The sequence below is a fragment of the Elephantulus edwardii genome, unplaced genomic scaffold (genome assembly GCF_000299155.1).
Source record: "Elephantulus edwardii isolate Elephantulus edwardi_28Jun2011 unplaced genomic scaffold, EleEdw1.0 scaffold00375, whole genome shotgun sequence".
Classification (NCBI taxonomy): domain Eukaryota; kingdom Metazoa; phylum Chordata; class Mammalia; order Macroscelidea; family Macroscelididae; genus Elephantulus; species Elephantulus edwardii.
In genome coordinates this window covers 126,741-138,670 of record NW_006400125.1, presented here as the reverse complement: position 1 = coordinate 138,670, position 11,930 = coordinate 126,741, and positions in this window count along the sequence as shown.

Genomic DNA, 11,930 nt, shown 5'->3' with positions numbered 1-11,930 from the left:
AATTAATTTTAACTAAAGTTTATAGAGCCTTATGGTTTCCGGTCATTAATTGCACTTTTCTCCCTGACCACCCCCTCCACCCAATTCACTTTTCTCCTTGATAGGTAAAAGAAAAACTCTTTCACTGTTATACAATCACTCCCCCCACGTCCACTGCACTGAGCAGCCCTCATTCTGGACTCCTGTCATGACAGCACTGCCCAGTCATCTATCCCTTTTAAACAGTTTTCTCCCTCATCTGATTTCTTTGTTCTCTTGGCAGTCTGTGGTATATTCAGTAGTCTTTACCAATAATAGAATCCAAAGAAATCAATTGCTCTTTACTATTACTTCTTATTTGCAGCTTGCACATATACAAATATTAATTTTATTGCATTCTAGTCACCTTTTCCCGCTACAACTGTTATGCGTGTTTGTGGTGTATGCGCTCAGGTTGCAACACTGCTTTGTAATGATCTGTAGCTATGGATACAGTGGAGGTAAACTTTGGTGTCCTTATTTCACGTCCTACTTTATGATAACGTGTCTTTTCCATATTCCCATCCTCATCGTTGTTAGTTGCCCTGCACTTGGCCTCTAGCCATGATGTTCCATGAGAAAGATCGGGAAACGCTGCCTGATCCTACGTGCCGTCTCTCCGTGTCTTGAACGCCTTCTAATTCTGGGCCTCCTCTCCCAGCACTGTGTCCGATGATGGTCTGTTGTAATACAGGAGCTTTTCATTGGCTCATTTCAGAAGCAAATGGTCAAGTCTTTCTTGTTCCTCTTTCTTAATCTGGGTGCTCTCCTGCAACATGTCTACCATGGGTGACTCTGGGCAACACTGGCTGCATTCATTCCAGCAACATCCCGAAAACTGTCACTTTGGAAAACTGATTCAGTGGCTTTTGTCTGGTGCCACGGAGTCAGTTCCAAGTCCAATATACAGCAGAATGAAGCTCAGCCCAGGCCAGCACTATCCTAACAGTCACTGCTGTTGAGGCCACTGTGTGGTCACTTCATCTGTTCACCGCACTCAAAGTCTTCCTCTTTTACACTGACCGTTTACTTTTCCAAACATCATGTTCTTTTCTGGATAACATGGCAAACGTCTATTCATTGAAGCTTCATCATCCTCACCTCCAGGCAACATTCTGGCTTATAGCACCGATCATATTTTTCATAAAATGGAAAGGTAACAACTGCTGAATCTAGAAATAGTGACTGTAGCCTCCCTCACAATCAGGACAGGGGTTTAGAGTAGCGCTTTGTCTTCGTGAGCTTCTGTAGATACTGCTGCAAACACTGACCCAAATAGGTCTTATCACTGTACTGTGTTCCAAAAATATGGGCTCAAATCAGATGACTTCTTGACCGGAGTTAGGATTTTAGAAGTAACAGCATATCATCAAAATGCTTAAAGCCTCTGTAACCCAGCCTGCATGAATGCTAGCCTTGAGTGGCTCTCCTGTGTCCTTCCCAGAGCCCTTGACTGCCAGGGAGGTCATTGCTTCTGGCAAGTAAAAAAATCTAACTTCTACAAAGTCTATTTAAAGTTCCCTAAGTATTGCCTCCTTGACTTTTCCAAAAGAGAAAATGAGCTTAAAATGAAAGTATCTTCTATGAGATGATGAAAAATGTTATTACCTACTAAGAAAAGGTGACCTCCCAGAGCCTGCAAGGATCCAACCTGCACAAATAGGTGAACTACCAAGAGAGGACGGTCTACATTAGAGGGGCTATCATCATTACCACAGTTATTTTAATATTGTGTAGTTTCAAATGTTGTTGTTGTTAGGTGCCCTTGAGTTGAGTATGACTCATGGTGACCCTAAGAACAACAGACCTAAAATCCGTCCTACTCTGTGTCACCCTCATCATCTCTGACACACTTGAGACCATTGTTGCAGTCCCTCCATCTTTTGGGGGACCTCCCTTCTTTCAATGACCAACTTTCCAAGTTTGATGTTCCTTTACCAGGAATAGCCTCTTAGCAGCATGTCCATTATACAGATCTGGTGGCCTAGTGACAAGAAGCTGCACTATAATCCAGAAGGCACGTGGTTTGAAGCCACCAGCTGCTGCTCCACAGGAGAAAAATGGGCGAGCTCCTCCCATGCAGTTAACTGCCTCTGAAAACCCAGTGGAGGGTCAGCTCCGACTCGACGGGGCACAACAACAATAGCAACATTTCCAAAGTATGAAAGACAAAGCTTCATCTTTGCCTCCAAGGAGCACTATTGATGCACTTTTCCCAAGACATATCTGTTTGTTCTTTTGGCTGTACATAGGATGTTCAGTACTCTTCTTCAACACTGCAGGTCAAAGGCATCAGTTCTCCTCTCGTCCTTACTCACTGCTCAGTTCTCAGAAGCATAGCAAGTGACTGAAAAGATCATGGCCTGAATCAGATACACCTTAGTCTTTAAACCAACATCATTACTTTCAGTATTTCAGAGATTACTTTCAGTATTTCAGAGAGGTACCTGACAGCAGACTCACTCAACTGAATGTGCCTCCTGATTGATTTTCTGACTGCTGCTGGTATCAAGTGTGTTAATTGTTGATCCAAGCAAGTTGGAATCTTTGACAACTTTAATTCATTCTCCTTTTATTATAATGTTACCTATTGGCACAGTGGGGAGAACCCTTCTTTCCCCATAGATGTTGAGATGTAATCCTTACCGAAGGCTGCACTCCTTGATCTTCTGCAGCAAGTATTTCAAGTCATCTTTATTTTCAGCATGCAAAGCTGGGCCATTCACATAATATCGTTTGTTGGCAAGTCTTCCTCCGATCCTGGTGTGTCCTTCCACTTCATAGCATCCAACTTCATAAGTTATTTGCTTAACACACAAACGAAATACGTATGGGTAAATGATACATCACTGAAGTACATTCCTCCCAATTTTATACTATGCAGTGTTCCCTTACTCTGTTTGGATAACAGCTTCTTGGTCTAGGTATAGATTTCACACAAGCACAATGTTCTTGAATTTCCATTCTTCTCAATGTTAGCCATAGTTGTTATGATCTACAGTCAAAAGTCTTTGCATAGTCAATAAAACACATACAGATATTCTTCTGACTTTCTCTGCTTCCTAGCCAAGATGCATCTAGCATTTGATTAGATTGCATCACTTAGTCCACAGCTTTTTCTAAACCATGAAATGTCTACATACTGTTATAACTTTTGAGGGATGATCTTTAGTAATATTTTTCTTTCATGTGATAATAATGATTTTTTAAAATAATTGATACATTCTGTTGGATCACGTTTTTTGGAAAGGGGAACAATGATGGATCTCTTCCAGTCAGTTGGCCAGTGAGCTATCCTTCAAATAGTCTGGCATAGATTGGTGAGCATAACCATGGATGCATCTATTAGTTGGAACATGTCAGTTGATATCCCATAAATTCCTTGGACATTATTTATTGCCAGTATCTTAAGTGCAAATTTAACTTCTTTCTTTAATGTAATTAAGTCTAAAACACAGATTATTACATTCTAGAAAGCAGGACTGTTCATTTACTTTTGACATAACAAGTCTTCTAAAACACTGCGAACAACAGATGAACATGAGTAATGACAGTGTTAGTGATGGAAACCAAGTGGGAAATTGCTAAAAATAAGAAGAGACAATTGCAAATAATCATTAGTAATTGGAATATGGAATGTACAAAACATTAATGTAGAAAAACTGGAAGATGCCAAAAATAAAGTGGGACTCATTCAGTTCGATATAGTAAGTGACTGAGATAGACAGACATGGGACACTTTAAATCAGGCAATCCTACGATCTACTAGGCCAGGAATGAAAACTTGAGAAAGACTAGTACTGCATCCATACTTAAAAAGCGAATTTCAAGATATATCTTAAAGTACAATGTTCTAAGTGTTAGGATGTTGTTGTTGTTAGGTGCTATTGAGTTGAGCATGGCTCATAGCGACCCTATGAACAAAAGATCTGAAACCAGTCCCGTCCTGCACCATCCTCACACTTCCTGACACACAAGAGCCCACTGCAGCAGTCACTGTGTCAATCCACCTGGCTGAACATCTTCCTCTCCTTCACTGACCCTCCCCCCTTCCCAACATCATGTCCCTCTCCAAGGAAGAGCACCTCCTAGCAACATGTCCAAAGTGTGTTAAGATGAAGCCTCATCATTCTTGACTCCAAAGAGCCTCCCGGCTGCACCCTCTCCAAGACATATCTATTTGTTTTCTTGGTAGTCCATGATATTCAGTGCTCTTCTCCAACATCACAGCTCAAAGACATCCATTCCACAATTAACACCCTTGGTACAAGCACTCAGGAAATAAGGAGACACAATGGGAAAATCTGCAGTTAAGGATCTTTCCAAATCATTGTGGAGAGGAGTGATGTCAGTTTGAAGACTAAGGTGTGTCTGATTCAGGCCATGGTCTTTGCTATTACTAGCTATTCATCTGAGACCTGGACAATGAATACGGATGACAGAAAAAGAATTGATGCCTTTGAGTGTCAGGACATTCTCCATGTAAGTACAAGGAAGACCTGTTAATATGACTATTATTCAAAAGTCTGTACCAGCAACTTAAGCCGAAGAGGAGAAAATTGAGAAATTGTACCAAATTTGTAGATGATTTCGTCTTGTTTGGATCAACAGTCAACAGTCTTGATGCAAACAGTTAGGATATTAGGAGAAATATTGTGTTGAGTAAGTCTGCTGTCAGGGATCATTTCAAAATACTGAAGAGCAGTGAGGTCAGACTGAAGACTAAAGAGCACCTGACTTAGGCCATTTAAAAAAAAATCATTTACTATGCATCTGAGAGCTGGATAATAAAGAAGGATGATAGAAGAAGAATGAATGCCTTTGACTTGTGGTGTTGGGGAAGAGTACTGAGTGGAATCCCCATGGACTGACAGAAAAATAGATATGTCCTGGAATAAATGGAGCCAGAGATCCTTGGAGAAAAAGATGGCAAAGTTTAGTGTCTCACACGTTAGCATGTAAATAAAAGAAATTATTCCTTGGAAGGTGACATTATGCTTGGAAAAGTGGGGAGATGGGAAAAAGAAGGAAAATCCTCAACCAGCTGTGGTTTTTGTTATGAACAGATCAAATGACAATTATTCAATATCCTGTCACATTTCTGTCACCAAGTCCATGCTTTCAAATTATCATTCTTTCCTCATTATTTCCGATCTCATGACTCCAGTCCCCAATAATTTTTAATGCATCTTTATTGAGTGTTTGATCCCTTTTGGACTACAAAAGTTGGCCATTGTTGGAAGACGGCCTCTAGTCGAGTATGCATTATAACAATTCTATAAACAGTAGATCTGTATCCTGTCCTATCCTGTGTCATCTTCATCATCTTTGACATTATTAATTAAATCAAGTACACAGGAACCAAAATTTGACCTTGAGTTTACCCTGCCGAAATTTCAAAACCATCTCAGCACCACATTTAAGGCCTTGAACACTAATGAGTGAAGACTGGATGAACTGTTGGAGGATATCAAGAGTATCACCCAGTAAGGATGCAAAAGATCATTGAGAAGAACAGCAGAGGAAGAAAAGATCAAGATGGATGTCAGAAGAAACTCTGAATATTGCACTAGAGTGCTGAGAAGCCAAAGCAAAGAGAAGAAATCAAGATATTAAGTAGTTGAATAGAAGATTCCAAAGTTTAGTGCTGGAAAACAAAGTAAAGTATTACAATGAAATGTGAAAGGTACTGGAGTCAGAAAATTAAAAGGGCCAAACTCTCTCAGCATTTCTTAAGGTGAAGGAACTGAAGAACGAATTCAAGCCCCGAGTTGCAACACTTAAAGATGCTTTGAGCAAACTATTAAATGATCCAGGAAGCATTAAAAGAAGATGGAAAGAGTTTACAGAGTCATTGTACAAATGGGAATTGACAGACACAGAAGTTTATAAAACAATGTATGAGCAAGAGCTTGTGGTGATGAAGGAACAAGTTTAAGATGCTCTGAAAGAATTAGCAAAAAGGAAAGTACCAGGAATTGATTGCATACCAAGTGGCATATTTCAACAGACAGGCACTGCCCTGGATGTGCTCGCCAAGTTGTGCCCAGAAATCTGGAGGACAGCCAGCTGGCCAAGTGACTGGAAGAGATCAATATTTGTTCCCATTTCAAAGAAAGCTGATCTGACAGAGTGTGGAAATTATTGAACAATATCATGCATATTACATGCAAGCAAGATTCTGCTGAAGATTTTCCAAAAACGACTGGAACAGCACATCAACAAGAACTGCCAGAAATGCAGGCTGAGTTTAGAAGAGGCCATGGTACTAAGGATATTATAGCTAATGTCAGATGGATCTTGGCTGAAGGCAGGGAGTACCAGGGGAATGTCTATCTCTGGTTCATTGACTATGCAAAGGCATTTGACTGTGTAGATCACAGCAAACTGTGGCTGACTCTGAGAAGAATGGGACTCCCAGAACACTTGATTGTGCTTATGTGAAACCTATACTTGGACAAGGAGGCAGTCATCAGAATAGAGCAAGGAAACATTGCATCGTTCAGAATTGGGATGGGTATATGCCAACGGTGTGTCCTATCTCCATATCTTTTCAATCTATATGCGGAACAGATTATCAGAAAGGCTGGGCCTTGTGAGGAGAAATGTGGCATCAGGAGTGGATGTAGACTCATCAACAACCTGCGTTATGCAGATAATATAATCCTACTTTCGGAAACTGAGGAGGACCTGGAGTGCTTGCTGCAGAGGGTCAAGGACTGCAGCCTTTGATATGGATTGAAGCTCAACATCACGAAGACAAAAATTTTCACCACTGGGCCGATTGGCAGCATCATGATAGATGGTGAAGAGATTGAGACTGTTAGGAGCTTCAGTTTGCTTGGCTCTACAATCAACACTCTTTGTTGTTTCCAGGAAATTAAAAGATGAATTGCATTGGGAAAATCTGCTGTTAGAGACATCTCCAAAGTATTCAAGAGCAACAAAGTCAGTCTGAAGACTAAGGTGCACCTGATACAGGCAGTCTTTGCAATTACTTGCTATGCGTCAGAAAGCTGGACGATGACTAAGGATGGCAGAAGGAGCATTAATGCCTTTGAGCTGTGGTGCTGGGGAAGAGTATTGAATATACCATGGACAGCTAGGAGAACAAACAAGTTTATCCTGGTAATGGTGAAGCCAGACTATTCCTTGGAGGCAGGGATTCTGAAGCTTCCTCTGACATATTTTGGACACAATGCTATGCGAGATCAATCCTTGGAGAGGAACGTCAAGCTTGGGAGGGTGAAGGGACAGTGCAGGAGAGGAAGACCCTTGATGAGATGGATTGATTCATTGATCGGGGTAATGGGAGTAGGTGTAACAGAGACAATAAGATTGGCACAGGATAGAGGAAGGTTGTACACAGAGTTGCTATGAGTTGCAAGTGACTTGACAGCACATAACAACAACAACAACAAAAACAACAACATTCCTTCCAAAAAGTGAGATCTTCACCTATATTACTCTATCAGCTTTCTCATACTAAAAGTCTGTTGATTTAATTAACATATCAACAAATTATGGCTAATCTTGGCTAAAATTGGAATCCCAGAGCACTTGATTGTACTTATGCAAAACCTATACTTAGGCCAGGAAGCAGTCCTCAGAACAGAATAGGGAAACACTGCGTGGTTCAAAATCAGTAAGGAAGTGTGTCAGGGATGTATCCTGTCGCCATACCTTTTCAATCTATATGCAGAACAGATCATTCAGGAGGCTGGGCTTTATGAGGAGGAACGTGGCATCAGGATTGGAAGAAGACTCATTGACAACCTACGTTATGCAGATGACACAACCCTGGTTGCTGAAACAGAGAAGGACTTGAAGCTTTTGCTGCAGAAGGTCAAGGACTGTAGTTTTCCAATATGGATTGAAGCTCAACATCAAGAAGACAAAGATTCTCACCACTGGGTCATTTGGCAGCCCTATGATAGATGGTGAAGAAATTGAGGTTGTTGACAATTATAGCTTTCAAAATCAACATCATTGGCACCAGGAGGCAAGTAATCAAAAGATGAATTATACTGGGAAAATCTGCTGTCAGAGACCTCTCCAGAATACTGAAATGCAACTGTATTAGTCTAGAGACTAAGGTAGACCTAATCCAGGCCATGATCTTTGCAATTAATTGCTATGAATTAGAGAGCTGCACAATGACTAAGAATTATGGAGGAAGAATCTGTGTCATTTAGTTGTGGTGCTGGACAAAGGTCTTGAAACACCATGAACCATAAAGGGAAAAAAAATAGGTCTACCTTGAAGATGGTGAAACCAAGTTTCTCCTTGGAGGCTAGGATTTTGAAGCTCCGTCTCACATAATTTGGGTTCGTGGCCTAGAGGAACCAAGCCCTGAAGAAGGACATCATGCTTGGAAGGGTGGAGGGATGGCACAGGAGAGGAAGACCCTGGATGAGATGGGCTGACACAGGAAATGGGGCAATAGGGGTTGACATGTCGGAATCAGTGAGACTGGCACAGGACAGGGCAGAGTTGAGAGCTACTTGATGGCACATAACAACAACAACACAACATCATCAATCTTGGTCATGAATGTGGAAAGTGTGTCCCGTAGGATGAAGATGCCCAACATCTCTGTGCCTTTTCATTGACCCTTTTTTATTATCTTCCTGAAGCCCTCACCTTCTCTTCTTGCCCTTGCCCTACATCAGACAGAGATCAGATTACTCATAAACTGTAGCGGCATCACCTTGACAAGACACCTACCTTTGGTAGAGTTCTATGCCATTGCTTTGAAATGCTTTCGGTGACTGAATGTGAGGTGCATTGAGTGGGAATTGAACACATGTCTCTCAAGTATTGTTAGGTGCTGTTGAGTCAGGTATGATGCATAGTGACTCTATGAACAACACACCTGAACCCTGGTTTATTCTGTGCCATTCTCGTCATCTCTGACACACTCAAGCCCATTGCTGCAGCTGCCATGCCAATCCATTTCGTTGAAGGTCTTCCTCTCTTTCACGGACCCTCCATTTTCCAAACATGGTATTCTTCTCCAAGGAAAAGCCCCCTGTAGCAACCTGCTCAAAATATGTAAGACAAAGATTTTTAATTTTTGTTTCCAAAAAGCACTCTGGATGTATTTTCTCCTACACATAAAAATTGGTTCATTTTACAGTCCTCTTCTTTAACATCAAGGCACAAAGGCATCAATTCTTCAGCTCTTAGATGCATAGGAAGTGATTTGAAAGACTATGGCCTGCCTGAATCAGATGCAACTTAGCCTTCAAATTTATATCATTGCTTCTCAATAATTCGGAGAATTCTTTGCAGACTCATTTTCTCCCATGGAAGGTGAGAACTCTATCAACTGAAGCCCACTGTTCTCATTTTATGTTAGGAGTGCTGGTGTTCTCGCGGTAAGAAACTTCCTTGATTTATATGGTGTTATGAACTAGTTAGTTTTAAATGTAAATAAATGATTATGCTAAAAACTTTTGTCAGTTGCCGTTGAGTCAATAAAAGGAGAAGAGGAAGAAAAACCATGAAGACTGCTGGTGACCTCAGGGACAACAATAGTAGTGTTGTGCCATCTTCATGATAGTTGGTATGCTTGAATTTATGGTTGTAAGATTATGTATTCTGAGTGTCATACAATCTATGACATAGAACTATATTAAATAATATCTATAACTATATTAAATAATAACATGTTCTAATCCTGCAGGTCTGTATTGGCTAAGTTTCAGAATGATATCACCAGTCTTTTCTTCTTAGTCTGTCGTAGAGTCAAGGCTCCATTGAACCTACTGAGCATGGCTAAAGACCTTGATATTTGAAATACCAGTGGCTTAGCTTCCAGCATCCAGTAATGTTCAAGCTACCACCATATGACACACTAACAGATGGGTGATAGATGTGAGAGGAAGTGAAATGGAGTGACAGACATGATGTAAATGAATATCTGCTTTGACAAAAATATTCAGGCAAGAAAGGCACAGCCAATGATTAATAAATATATCGTCACCACAGCTCTAAATAAGAGCTGTCATGGGCAAAGCAAACACATGGTCACCTGGGCTGTTCTCTCATCCTTCCGTCTTCCCTCCCAGAGCCTCTGAGGACAGAATTTCACCTGAAACCAAATTCAGGGATTCCCGGTGTCCTAAACCTCCTGCATTGATTCTCCTTCAAGGCAGATTTATATTGTTCTTTTTGACTACAATGTCTCACACATTCTATCAAATATTCAACCACCTCCATCTCTAAATGCTATTTAATAAGCATCTTCCTCATCTCTTCTTCAGGCAACTTCCCTAATGGGAATCTCCAAGTATTTGCTTCCATACTCTCTCTACCTTTTGTTATGATGGTCTGAGCCTGTCGACTCCTTCACATCTGTGTCATCTTTCTTAAAAGAAGCATGTGTCGAATTGACAGGAGGCTAAGATGTCCAATGAGTAGTTAATAAGTGCATGACACAAAAGACCTCCTATTTGAAACAATATCAAATGTAAACTTGGTGTTTGCTGAATCTTTACCCCCATTAGAGTGCTCGTTAGAGACAAAGAAGACAAAGCTGCATTTCATCTATTTTTGGGCATTTTGTTAGGAAAAGCTATTCCTTGGAGAGAGACATCATGACTGGAAAGGTGGAGGGGCAGCAAAGGAGAAGACTTACAACCATGGAGTTGGCCTGCGCAGCCCTGCACATGTGTTTGAAGTCTTTCTTGACCTAGAGAGTAAGAGGTAGGGAGGGGAGGATTTGGTCCAAACTACCAGAGTGCATATGGATATTAGCCTATCACTTACAATGTTGTACTTTAGGACAGAACTTGAAATTGTCTTTTAATAACAAATCCAACACCATTCTTATTCTATTTTCTTTCCCCCCGTGATTATTTTAATACCATTTTTGCAATGCAGAGTAACATTTAAAAATTCTTTTTAAATTTAAAACAGGCTCCTGGCTGCCCCTCAGTTGTTTTCCCTTAATACACCTTCGCTATATCCTTTCTAAAGGGCTTTATATTTCCTTTGGAAACTCTGGCACTGGGTTTGTGGGAGTGCAGGCATTACAAAGAAAATCTGAGGATTATAGACCTGCAAAATACATAAAACAATGGTTAACAGAATTGAAGAGAGAAGAGACAGCACGACAATAGTGGTAGAAGATTTCAATACACCACTCTCACAAAAGGATAGGTCTACTCAAAAGAAACTCAACAAAGATTCAGAAGATCTAAATTATGCAATCAGCCAACTTGACCTTGTGGTTGTATTCAGAGAACTGCACCCAACTAAAACTCAATTCACTTTCTTCTCAAGTACACAGGGTACATTTTCCAAAATTGATCATATATTAGACCACAAAACAAGCCTCAACAAATTAAAAAACATTGAAAGAATTCAAAGTATTTTCTCAGACCACAATATCATAAAATTAGAAATTAACCACAGAAGAGTAAAGCTTACAAAACCACCCATATGGAAACTAAATAACTCTTACTCTATTTCCATTCCCAGCACAGTATACCATGTGATTTTCTGATTCAAATTTGCCAAAGCTAGTCCATCTTATCTCACTAATGTTTAGAGTGTCAATGTTCATGCATTCTATTCCATTTTTTACAACTTTTCGTTTTCCAACATTCATGTTCCAACTATTAAAAGATGTTTAGGGCTATTTTTTTCTCCTTTGATTGACTTCCATCCCAGGCTCTACCTCTAACACTACATCTATCCATTTTCCTCTATTGGTCCTAGGGTTTTCAGAGGTCTGCTGTTTAAAAAGCTGAGAGCAAATCCTGCCTTTTAGTCTATCTTAATATAGCAAAACCTATGCAGTATGGATGACAGGAAGCAATGAAGATGGAATGGTAGTCAAAAAGTATGGATTCAGTGACAGAAATTAGGCTAGAAATAGAATTACCAAATTTTGCATTTCAATG